The 13,754-nt window shown below is 39.0% G+C and overlaps 1 protein-coding gene across 2 annotated transcripts in view; it reads right to left on the bottom strand.

Annotated features, from left to right (window-relative positions):
* MICU1 (mitochondrial calcium uptake 1) overlaps positions 1-13,754 on the bottom strand; it is a 184,626-nt gene that overhangs the window by 51,038 nt on the left and 119,834 nt on the right. The window lies entirely within an intron of this gene.

The raw sequence follows: 13,754 nt of genomic DNA, 5'->3' as shown, positions 1-13,754 counted from the left end.
AGGAATCCATCCTGAACACAGCGGGGAGCCATTTTGCACGGCAGGGAGTAATTTTGAAAACCCGACAATCAGCCGTTTTTGATTGTCGTTAAGCGAAAAATCGATTCCCGAAGCAGGGAACCGATCATTGTTAAGCGGATTTTTGCCATTTAAACATTGTTTTGCGATTGCAATGGCAATCACAAAAGACTCATTGTAAAGCGGATTCGTCATGAAGCGCGGTAATCGTCAAGTGGGGCACCACTGTATTCTGTCTTTTAAGAGCTTGTTAGAGTTTGTTTTCTGTTGCTGGACAGAGACGACAGATACTAAGTTACCTCCTAAAGGCATAAACACTGACATACAGGATTGCCCTATCCTCCTAACTGAGCACTGTGGTGAGAACAGAACTGCTTCAGGTGCCATACCTGCCTGCACTTGCTGTTCCACCCAATCAGGGAGAAAGACTTCCAATTGAGACAACACCTGTGATAGATCCTGCTTGTGGAATTCTCACCTAATTGGCCTTAAGGGAACAGGACTGCTAGACAAGAGAGACTGTTGCTCTGATCCAGCATGGTTTTTCTTAGGGGAGCAACTATACCATTGACCACACCACAATACTACCTGAAGCAGGAAGATGTCACAATCCACTGTGGTGCACAGCCTGTACTTTGCATATTGAAGGTCCCTGTGTAAAGGATATCAAGTAGCAATGTTATCCAAGAATACTGCAGTTGGTTCCCACTGCAGTGGAGATTTGTAAAAAGTATGGCATTATTTTCTTCAGTCTAAGAATGTAGCCTGAATGCTACGAAGTAGGGATGGGCACATACTGTGGTTCAGTGCGGTTTGATAGATCAGGTCCACAGCCACTGTGCGGGCACCCTGGATTCTGCACTCTACCTCCTCCCACAGACACCCCACTCAGAGGCGGTGGGGCAGGGAAGACCATGATGCTGCTTCTGATGGGGTGCCTGCGGGAGGAGGCAGAGTTTGGATTCTGAGGTGCCTACACAATACTTTTGGACCTGATCCGTCGAGCTGCACTGAACTGTGGTAAGTACCCATCTCTACTACAGAGTACTGGTCTGCAATACAAAACACAACTACGTAGCTTAGACAATGTTAAACATAAAATATATAACATTTCAAAAATAGTTATAGGAGTAATAAAAAAGTAGCATTTTACTGAAAAATAACGCTGGTATTCTGTTCAGTTTACTGTGCTCATAACTGCAAATGTAGAAGCATCAGCAGTGAGGCAGAAACCTACAGTTGCCTACTGGAATGGCAGATTCCACAACTGGCCATGTATGCAGTCATACAAGCCGGCAGATGCCTAGATTTCTCTCCATCACTGCAGTCACTTCTGTGGTAGCAGTTATATGCAGGGTCATCTGAAGATGGCATCTGTCTAAGTCATTGTGCAGAAAATACAACAAAGCATCTCCCAAACAACTTCTATGTATGTTTACTATACTTAGAAAAAAATAGTGAAAAGTAGGACAGAACAAAAACCCTGTTCACACATTACCCAGAAGTTGGTTTTTTTTAAGTACCATATGGCATTATCTACTCCTCAGCAACATGGTCAACATGTTTTGAGAGCATCTATAATTCCTCCCTTTTCATGTAGCAGCAGCAACGACATTGACAACAGTGATGTTGATGGAAGAAGTGGAAAAATACCTACACTGGCTTATACTCAGTTTTAGCTGAGCATGACTTATGGCTTGCAAGGAAAGGGGGTGGAGTGGATGGGGTAATGCAGTAATCAAAGTGCCTACACTGCTGTCTTTCCGATAAGCAGAACTGGGACAGCAGGACAAAGATAACTAGAACACCTAAGCCAAAAGGCAAGATTAAAAAACAATGCACAAAAATAAGCATTTATGCGTATATCTACTCTCCCCATCATTCCCCTTCTGTTGTCAACAGCTGTATCACTTCCCTCTGCCAGAAACCAAAGCCAGTCTGTTATCTGCCACAGACAGAAGGTGAATTCCTCTGTGATCTTGCTCAGTCTCGAACAGCTGGAGGAGGTGGAAGCGCAGAATGTGAGGCTTCCTGCACAGGAGGCCTTTTCATGGGGGAAGTTGCATTAATCACATCATACTGGTCTTTGTACCATGAATACACTGCCAGAATTATATTCCTTAAACCCACTGAACAAATCCAACAGTGGAAAATCTCAGTAGCAAATTGTTGCCAGTTAAGAAGTTGAAGTTTTTATGTCTTGTCACCAGGGATGGGCCTTTCATGCTTTAACGAAAGGCTCCTAAACATGAAAGAGGTTTTCTTTTCTTTCTTTTGTGTTCTTTTGGCAAGTTTTTGGTCTTTTGGCAAAATTAAGTGCAGGAAGAAAGCGTATTAAACATGAATGATTTGTGTTTACAAAGCAAAGCAAAAGTGTGCTGCTTATATATCACCCCATGGTGCTTAAAGCATTCTTCAGGCAGTTTACAATTTAATTATGCAGGATATACACTGTCTCCCCAGCAACCTGGTTTACCAGTCTCAGAAGGAAAGAGTCTGAGTTAATTTCTAGCCAGCTACCTGGGATTAAATGTGGTCTATGAGCAGAGTTTTGGCCACAATACTGCAGTTTAACTACTGTGCCATGAGGCTCAAAAGTATTTTGCTTCTTTCATGTTGCTTCTTTTATATAACATTTCTATCACCCTTTGTTTGTCATATTCGCTAAGAATTATTTTTATCCAGTAGCATCATAAAGGCTACTGTCAAAAAGCAACAGTATTCTGTTAAAGGTATACAGTGGTGCCTTGCAAGACAAATGTCTCGAGGGACGAAAAACTTGCAAGACGAATGGTTTTCGCGATGGGGTTGATGACTCTCAAGACGAATGTTCATATGGCCATGCTTTGTAAGACAAATGTTTTCTGTGAGAAGACTTCAGCCTCACTTGTTCACTTTAAAATGTGAAATGTAAAAAGTTTCTGTACTGTTGGTTTCCGTATGTTTACATGCCTTGAAAATGCACTTTCTGAAGAGTTTTGCACAATCCAAGGACTGTTAGTGAATGTTTCCGTTCAGTTTCAATGAAGGCAGATGTTCCTGCCTCATGTTTGCTGATTTTTGAATTTTTTTTCTATGATGATTAAAAAGTTAAAGTTTTTTTATTGAAATTTTTGAAATCATCAACACAATATGTATGGCTTTAAAGAGCACTTAATAAACCCTTTGTAAACCAAATTTGACTTTGTTCTGACTTTTTTTGCCCATAGGAACGCATTCATTAGATTCAACGCATTCCTATGGGAAAATTCATTTCGCAAGACGAATTTTTCGCAAGACAACATTAACCACGGAATGAATTAAGTTTGTCTTGCGAGGCACCACTGTATATTTTTGTGTGTTTGGGGAAACTGTTTTATGTTTTATATGGGTGTGTGTGGGTTAGGAAGGTGGACTGTGCCAGTGTGCCACTAGACTGTGTGGGTCATGGTTGGCTGGGTAAAGCTTTGGGCATTTCCCTCTTGTTTTGGCATTGTGTTCTTGTTGATTGCTCTGGTGAGTAGGCATCTCTGCATACCTGGCAGCCAGTACCTGATTATCTGGCTGTTTCCTTGACTTTTTTCTATTGTGCTCCCCAGGCCCAGAGTGCCTCTGTTGTGCTGGGTGGGTGGTACTGAACTCATACTGTTGTTTTCAATGTGATAATATAAATTAGTGCCTTCATAGGTTTGATGATAACTACTAGAAAGCTTAGTTGTTTGGGTATCTGGCTGCAGAGTGAGAAGTTCAGAGTTCAATTCTCCATTGCGCCTCCTTGATAGGGGCTGGACTCAATGATCCATAAGATCCCTTCCAGCTGTGCAGTTCTAAGATAGTGACGACTATGACAATCATGATGACTATGACGACTTTTATTCCACTTGTACCGTTGCTTGTTTTTGGAGTACACTGATTCTCTGTTGCCTTGACTCTGCTTATCTGGAGTAGTTTTTATGGGTTCTTTAGGACTTTTGTCAGAATATATGAATGGATTAAACAAATTACAGTACCTGAAAAAGCATTTCTGTGTAAAATTTGAGGACCACTATACAAAAAAATACAAAAATGATTGAAAAGTGCCCCCAAAACCTGAAACAAAATATTTTTTTTACCATGCACACCCCTACTTGTCATATGCCAAGTGACATGACTGTTGTATGACAAGAAACACAAGAACTGACTCCTTAACTACTGCAATTCATTGCTAAGATTTGTGCTATTATATTTAGACCAGCAGGCATAAATAGTAAGATTCTGGTCAATTTAAAGGAGATTTTTAAAAAGGGATTTACATCTGAGCAAACATGCTTTATACCACACTACACATCAAAAAGAGCACCCAAAGGTTGCGCTCAGGAAAAAAAACATCTAAGAAGGAATAGCAGGCCATAACTGGTTTCAAATGCACAAACATTCTTTAAAAACACATAGAAACAAGAAATATTTAAAGTTCAAAATTAATCTAGTGGAATATGATGCTTAAATATCCACCATGCAAATACTTCATAAAAACACTTAAATATGTAATAAAAACTTCTTGTTACATTTTCCCCAAGGAAAGCACTCCTCCATGAATAATCAAATCCTATTTGTTTTCCAAGACAGATAGCTGAACTAAGAAATACTCTCTTCCTCTTTAGCTCTGCCTTTGTAGGAACATAAAACACACATGCACACACTTGAGATCAAGGCTACTCTTAGACTTTAAAGAACAATATTTTAGGTAACCATGGATAATGCATTTTCACTGAAAGTCACCTAGTCCCTTCTGAATAAAAGACATGAAAAGTTTTTAAGTTTAGCATGAAGGAAAAAAGGATACACTAAGACTTCATGTATTTAAAAAAATCATATGAAGATTATATTCACCAATTCAGCTTTTGTCTATTCTGAAGTACTTTACCACACAACTGGAAAGGACATTTTAAAAGGGGCATGAAAACAATCCAGAACTCCAGGCCACCTCTTTATATACACTAGCTCAGTTTCTCTCGAACATCTAATGCCTTAGCAAGCTTTTCTCAAATTAGAACTAAACACTCAACTTCTGAGCTATGAGGAAGTTCCTTCCACAGTGTGTAAACATAATAATTACGGAGCCTCAGAATGGAGTCCACTGCCTATGCTTTTACAAGAAGCTTCTACCATTGCATTAGAAGTTCTTTATATTATAAAAACAACCAGCTAAAACCAAACCCTTTAAAAACATAGGTCTGTTCCTTCCACTTAATCAAAGAACAGAGAAGCAGAAAGAAAGCACTGAGTCCATTCTCAAGTACTTTATCTCACATGTTTGGTGAGGGCCTTCATTATCATTGCTCCCAGACTCTGGAACTCCCTCCCAGGATTTGAATAGTCTTTGAGATAGGGTGTTTTGCTGTCCCTTTTGTTGAGTAACTAGGAATCAGAAATCGCTGCTGAACAGTCAGTCAGTCAGCTTTTCACCTTCTGCTGACTTTTAGGGCAGAAATACAAAAGTAAAGTATGCTGCTTATATACCATTCAATAATGCTTAAAGCACTCTCTGGGTGGTTTATAACTGAATTATGCAGGCTACACACCGCCCCCCCCCCCACCAGTGAGTCGGATACTCATTTTTCAGAAAGATGGAAAACTGAATCAACCTTGAGCTGGTTCCCTGAACGTTTCGAGACTGAACTCGGGTTGTGAGCAGAGTGCTGACTGCAGAACTGCCCCATAATGCCTCCTTCTGGGTGGCTGTCTAGTTTGGGCCCAAGGGAGCCTTTTATTATATAAATAGAAGTCTTACATTACCCAAACACACAACCAAAGAAGTAATGCACCAGCACTAGAAACACTGCAAAATCTGTCAGCATATCTGAGGGAAGAAGATTTATTGTTTGATCCCTTTTCCTGTTGCCCATCTACACAAGGTGTCTGTTTAAATAGTGCCAGATGCACATTCATTTTGTTAAAAAAGACCACAAACTATTTTAGAGTAAAAATGTGTTTGGAATAACCCTGGAACCCTGCCCATGTCAGGAGAAGTGGGCCTTGAGAGGATGGGAAATGGTATAGCAAAAGCACTAAGAATGATGGATTCTGTTTGGATGCACAAGCATCAGCATTTTTTAAACCTACTCTGTCTGTTCCAATGATTATAAAACAGCAATATCAGGGAAAGCTCTTTGAAGCTTGAATCAGAACTGCTTTATAAAACAAAATAGTCCTGTCCCAACAGCTCCCGTTTCAAATGAGAACAACAGAATTTCCAGGAGACTGGGCACTATGTGTGAGAAGATGGAATCCAATATAGCACACTGGAATTGGCTTTTAATTTACTTTATATTTTACAGTGTTCCCTGCAAAAAAAGCATCAGGGGTGGGGTGGGGAGAAAAAGGCATCGTAAGGAGAAAAGAGGCATCAAGTTGGCAGTGAGGCTTCTGTGGTTTGCAGATCTAAAAACTAGCAGAGAATTTTGGCACAAAGCCGCATGACATTCCATGACATCTGCTGGAGTATTCCAAAGCAACTGATTTTCCACACGGTTGCTTCTCATACAGTGTGATGGTGGCAGAAAGAGGACATCTTCAAAATGATCACAGAGAAAATTATGTTTTCATGATTTCCAGCTCGACAATGATGGCAGAAAACAAAGATTTAAAAGATTATTTTTCTGACAAAACTACCAGTTTTGATTTTCCTTTTTAGGAAAGGATTCAATGAACAACAATGAGACAAGAATAATATTAGTCATCAGAAGAAGGAGTTTCAGACACATGGTGCTTGCAGTTATCCCCACTTGGGAAAAGTTGCCCATTAGTATTTCTAGCCTAGTGTACCTATTTCAAAGGGCAGCTGTACTCCAGAGCCTCACAGAGACTCTTCCAAACCTTGCCCTGCCAAATTTTTTTAAGTGATGATTCTAGGATGACTCTGGTACCCCACACCATGTTTCATCAATAAGCTAAAGCCAGTGAACCAGATTTTCTGATATACAAAGCTGCTCTCTTCTACTGCCATTACTAACAGCACTAGCTTTTACACAACTCCCAGTTTTAACTGTACCTGGGCAAGAGCAACTTCTGATAGTCAAGACTATTCCAACTTTTTTCATGCACTAAAATCTATCAGTATGACAGATACCATAAAACTAACCAATTATTATTTTTCTAAAAATGACATTAAAATCAAAAAGTTGCCCTTATGATTTACGTATTACAGCATAAACCCTCACAGATAAAAACCTATTTTGTCGGGCGTATAACCTTTTATTTATTTATTTATTTATTTATTTATTTATTTATTTATTTATTTATTTATTTATTTATTTGTTTGTTTGTTTATTTATTTGTTTATTTATTTATTTATTTGTTTGTTTGTTTGTTTGTTTGTTTGTTTGTACCCCACATCATCTGGCAACCAGGCCACTCTAGGTGGCTAACAACAGTATAAACAGCAATATTAAAACACGATAAAAAATAAAATAAAAAATAATGTTTTTTTTGGTTGGCAGAATAAACATGAGTACACTGTGAAGGAGGAGCAGGGATGAAAAGGGAGAGATGGCATGACATATAGTATATACGGAAACAACTTCCTCCTGTGCTATCCTTCTTCCTGAACTTTCATAAACATGTATCAGCTAATTGAGGACAATAATTCATGTATCTGATGAAGTGCATTTCAGCCTACAGTATGTTAAAGATTTATCTCTTTGCACTGGTGTCACTGGAACTCTTTAATATAGCTATTCCTCTGCATTTTTTTTTCTTTGAAAAATCATTACAGATTACACACAGCAAAACTAATAAAAGCACTCCAGGCCACAGAAGTCACCTCTGCCTTTAGTGGCAAATTTGGATCAATATATATTTCTAAATTATATCCTCAGAGGTGGGAGGAGGGAATTAAAAACCTCTAGAACAGACTTAATACCACTTAACTAGATAGCAGCTCACTGTCTGCATCTCCATTTTGTCTGGATGAGTTTCAGGTTATTGGCCCTCACCCACCATACTATCACATCCAGGCACTGATTCAGAACTCTGATTTGATAAAAATATAAAAAAAGAGATTCTGTTGAGTGTTACCGATATATAGGCAACATATTGTATATCAATCCAGATTATCCTTGTCAGCAATCACATGTAGATTTTGAAGAGGTAGAAGAGATAGAACCGTATGGAACTCCAAAACACCATTTCTCAATTGTCAAATAGGAGCAGAAGCACTGCATCCAACTTTCAGCACTATTAAGACTATTAAGATGGATAACAGATGAATAGCCACTGAGAGTCCAAAGACAATTAACGGGGTGCAACAGCCGTACTTTGACAGAATTATTCTACAGGATGACCAAGATAATTTTAATTCCAAACCCAGACCAGAAGATAGATTGAAATGGGCAAGAAGCAGATCTTAAAAATATATTCCCAGATGGATTTTCAGAAAGGTAAAACAATTGCAGGAAGAATGGAAGTTTAAGCATATCACACAGCCCCAATGAACTGGCCAATCACATCAAGAAAAGCTTTCAGAAAACTACAAAAATATTTTACTAAGTAAGATTTCAATTGATGTAGCTACTGGAAGGACAGCAGCTGACTGTGTGGTCTTCAAAAACCTCAGGAAAGAAAAATAATGATGGAAATGCAGAGGCTTAAAAGAGGGAAACAATGTGATTGTGATCCGTGAGTTTTATGTTGTTTCCAAGAATCCCACCAGCATTTTTGTCCTGCCCTGCAAGTTCTATATTGGTTTATGAGACTTTTCCCTCCGTCTTGCATAACATTTGTATATTTTTTATTACACACTCTTTTCAATGCATACAATTTCCATAAATAGTCATGTTTAGGATATTCTCCCCACTGACTAATGGTTTCTTCAGGATGGATCGTTCGTCTGTCATTTTGCACTTAATTCAGTGATATCCTCATCAGTGTTTGCCATAATCTACTCAAAGAATGCCTTGTATTGGTTCAGTGATAAAACTTTTGACTTTCCAGGGTTTTCTTTGTCCCTCCTGAGGGCTGGTTTAATTTTTATCCCTGTTGGTTCTGGTGGAAGAAGCATACTGCTATGGCATTTCCCAAAGAAAAGTTAATTACTTCTGTCAACCTCCTGGTCAGACATTTTCAATTAGTTTCAAGTAGCTTCTAATTACTCTACATGCACACACAAACAGATCAAGAAGAGAAGTTTCAGCATGGAAAGTCTTCTTCTTCTTTACAAATTTTGGAAAGGATTTGAAAGGATTTTCCACTGAGTAGTTGGTTTTTGGAAAAGTGCCTTTAGATGGAGGCTTAGACATTAATCTCACTAAATCTCACAATCATTTATTTCAAAGTAGGAAAAAAGAAGCATAGCTTCTTTTTGGAAGAGCTTTGAACTCTTTCTATGCATGGTTTTTTAAACATAATCATTTTTAGTTCTACAATTTTAATGATGCACATTTTAGTGGTGAGTGCTCCAACACTGGGAGGCATTGAAGAGAAATATGGACAACCACCTGGCAGATGTCCTTAGATTTGTATTCCTGCACTGAGCAGGGAGTTGTACTCAATGGTCTTATAGGCCCCTTCCAACTTCATTATTCTATAATTCTATGATAAAATTTTAAAATAAAACAGACCTGATACATGCTGTTTTGTTCCAATGATTAAAAAATTATATAGAAAGTTGCATGCATGCTTTTTATAATAGTCCTATAAACTAGAAAGTGTACAAACAAAACAAAACAATAGAGTCTTGTGGCACCTTTATGACTAACAAATTAATTCTAGTGTGAGCTTTTCTGAATGATGCTGCTATTTCATGAAAACTCACAATCTTAAGAATGACACAACTTTTGGTTTGGTTTGGTTACATGCTACTTCTTTGAGAAGTGTGTAAATTCATCTACAATCTTGATCAATATGAAATAGTTTTCTTTTAAAAATTACGCAAAAATGTTTATATTGTTTGTGGTTTTAAACATCCCAAAGCAGTTTACAATAGAAATTATGGAGGTGCCTAGTACTCATAAACTTACTTTATGCAAAGAAAAGAAACAAAAAATAAAATTCTAAGTGCAGAGGAATAGATATTAGCAGAGACATTTTGGAGTGTAACAAGCAGTGAAACACATACTGGGAATGGTAGGCAAAAACAATTACTCTGAATATTGCCCAGAAGGGAACCTCTCATTCTATGGAAATAAAACATATCCCTGTCACTGGAGTGAGGTGGGTGGACTAAGAACTTGATGAGATGTAGGGAAGACAAAATAAATGAGAGCTAACAGGTAGGACAAGTGGTCAAGAGGGATAGAGATCCAGTGAAAATGTAAACAGTGGTTTTGCGAAGGAAGAGGGAAATATCTTGCCCAGAATCCTTGGGCCAGCACCAATACTTTCCACCTCTCCTGCCTGCTCCTGAAGACCAATCAATGGGCAGCAACTAAGTTAACAACTATGTCTTCTGGTGACAGCAAAATCTTCATGGATACCAAGAGTCTGGGAGAGATTTCTGACATATCATTGACCTTGCAAATGCACTGCAGTCTGAAATGGACAGACAGAATTAATAGCTGCCTGGAGCAGTTTCCAAAACTTTAATGAGCAATTAAAAGGTTATGTAAAGAAGCGCTGCGCCTTTGGCTTCCAAGTCATGCATGAAAGTAACTTAGTCTGCAAGAAGAAATCCCATAGATTTCATTTTCATCTGCAAACCTCTTCTGTTGTCCCAGGGAAAAGCAGAGTAACCATTTCCAAGGATAGAAAGTCACGAGGGCAAATACTAAGTATTTCTGCAACATCAATTTGCAGGATTAGATGAAAAGAAATGAAAAGGAAAACAACACTGCTCTCTGTCATGGTGACATAGAAATTGGAGACCAGGGAGACCCCACAATAGGAACTTTTAAAGAACAGGGATGTGGGGGCACAACAGTGCTGGAAATAGCACTGGGACCCTTGTGGGGCTGCATTTAACACAGAGACCACACTGTGTCCGCCACTAGCACAGCACAAGTATTTCACCGCTGCAGTTATTTCAGTTCTATCTTTTATTTCATCTACAAACATTAAATCAGTGGTTTGGTGATTCTCAGGTCTGGGAGCCAGGCTGGACACTTGTACTGAATGGAGCTGCACCCCCTGAAAGAGCACGTGCATAGTTTGCTGGTACTCCTAGATTCATCTTTGATGCTGGATGCTCATATGAGCTCAGTGGCTTGGTGCCTGGGGCTTCAAGTGCTGTGTCAACTAAACCATACCTGGGCAGAGATCACCTGGTGACAGTAGTCCATGACCTAGAAATCTCCTGGTTAGACTATTGGAGTGTATTGTGTGTTGGGCTATCTTTGAAGATGACATATGTGCTGCAGCAAGTGTATTATGCAGCAGCTAGACTGCTAATAGGAACACCTTTCAGAACATATATGACACCAATTCTGAAGGCTTTGCACTGGCTGCCAATAGACTTCTGGTCTGAGTTCAAGGTGTTGACAATGATCAAGCCTAAATGGTTTAGGACCTGGATATATGAAGGACTGCCTCTTCCTATATAATCTAATTCAATAAATTTACTTTAGATGGGACTCACAACTGGATTCAGCCTCTTTCTGTACATTATGCAGTGTATAAAGCACTGCTGTTTAACAAACATTCTTAATTATTTAGATGAATCCATATTAGTTGACACATACATTCACTCTTTGGAATGGATTCAGAGCTGTGTCAGCAACGTGCTTGGCAGCTTGCAGTGAAGACTGACATGCCCTTTATAACCAAAAGGCATTCTGACATGTTGATTTACAGTGTAAACGCTGCTAGATTTAGCAATGCTGCTGCATGTATGCCTATCTGAGAAGCAAATCCCACGGTGCTCATTTGCAGCTTGCTCCCTAATATCTTTGTTAAGAATTACAGCCTAAGTCTCCTGGGCTACATTTTACTACCTGGATGTTGGAAGCTATTGTGGCATCTGCCCAGGTCATGAATATTCATATGCTATCTGCATAGACCAACTGGAGTGCTGGAAGGGCGGAATCACGAGATATAAGAGACTCAGCAGGAGGAAGGGGAGTTTCAGATAGGGAGTTGAGATTGAGAGAGATAGTTTTGGAGTTTGGGCGGGAGAGTGGTGGTTGAGAGGGATAAAGGAGAATGTCTGTTAAGAGTTAACAACAATGCTTGAAGTATCTACATCTGTAACAATAAACAATTCCTATTTGGTTCTTTTAAAATGACATAGGACCTGGACCTCGATTATTAATAATAGGTAATATTGATGTAATCAACTGGTGGCAGCTGAGGGGCACCTAGCGTGAGCTCCTAGTTTGGTGAAACAAGCAGGGGCCACGTGGGGATCGTGACAGCTATTAAGGTATTTGTTTTTATTACTATTGGTTTACTTATCTACACAGTCAGTTCTTCCTCTTAAAATCTCTTGTTTCATTATCACAGGTTGGATCTAGATTGTACTGGTACCAGAAGAAGAAACATCTCTTTGGGGCAATTCCATCAAGAGATGTTCTCACTGGCGTAATTTGAGGGATGACATTTTTGCTGACCTTCTTTTTCCACTTTTTTTCCTGCCCCCCCTTATGTTCTCTGAAAATCTGTTCCAGAGGGTTGAAGTATTGTGGGGGAGAGGAATCTTCCATGACTGGATGAGGTCCATCTTGGTTGTAGAAGTCAACATTTCAATACAATGTTGTTTGAAATTCTAGAAAGCTGTACTTCCCAACAAAAACACCTTGTTAATTGGCTTGGTTGGCTTCAAAGTGTGATTGTGAAGCTCTTCCTGTCCTGGGAAGATACTCTGAATGGACTGGTTCCCAAGTTTAAGGCCCCAGATTTTCCTGGACTATAACTCTTAGAAGCTACAGAAAGCACAGTAAATGGGCATGGCTTCTAGGAGTTGGAGGCTAAGAATATCTGAAACTCCAAGTTTTGGAACTGCTGATCTGCAGGTTTTAGGGAAGATCTGATCCATAGATCCAGGACTGGCCTCTACAGAAGGCTATCAGATAACTCCAACCCATAATATTTTATCAAAGATGTAAAAATGAACATTTCATGTGTGCCTACTGAGGGCACAGCAATAGTCCAGACTGTTTGTTCTGATAGCTTCTACTAACACATGGAGATATTTCCTTGAGAAAAAAAATTCATGGCAACATAATCATCTTCACAGAACATGTAGAGCTGAGCCAGTATGACTACATTTCTCAGAAAGAAACAGATCAATTTTAGACAACTACAAGCTTTGTTGTACATGACAGGCCATTTTAATTAACAAAAATAGCACTAAATTATAACTATCATATATTGCCTGAAATCTGATTAGCATATGATCTTTTTGGCCTGAGAGACTTATAATTACTTTAAGTGAATATTGATTTAGACATAAGCCAAAAGCTACACAGAATTAATACAGATTTTTATAAAAACCTGCTCAGTTGCTTGATGCATTCCCTTTATGTATAAAATCTTACAGAAGAAAAGGTCTGTGTAGCTTTTAAACTCAAGGGATGGGGAATTATTGCTTGTAGAGACCTCTAAAATTTGAAGTCAGAAAGAAGTAAAGGGGGGGGGGCACAGCAAAACCTTATTAACTTCACTGCAAAGTAGAAATCGATATTTTATGATATAACTCCATCCTTATGTCTAATCTATGACTTCCAAATCTTTCTTTTCTCTTCCACAGCTATCTGTATAATTCTGGGAATCTATAGGACAGCATCCAGGGCTGCCTATTATTTTAATTTGGGGGGGGGGCTTAGGGTCAGTGACCTTGGCAAACTGTG

Source organism: Pogona vitticeps, chromosome 3 (assembly GCF_051106095.1).
Source record: "Pogona vitticeps strain Pit_001003342236 chromosome 3, PviZW2.1, whole genome shotgun sequence".
NCBI lineage: Eukaryota > Metazoa > Chordata > Lepidosauria > Squamata > Agamidae > Pogona > Pogona vitticeps.
Note: the sequence above shows the minus strand (reverse complement) of the source record. Positions and strands in the feature narration are given on the sequence as shown.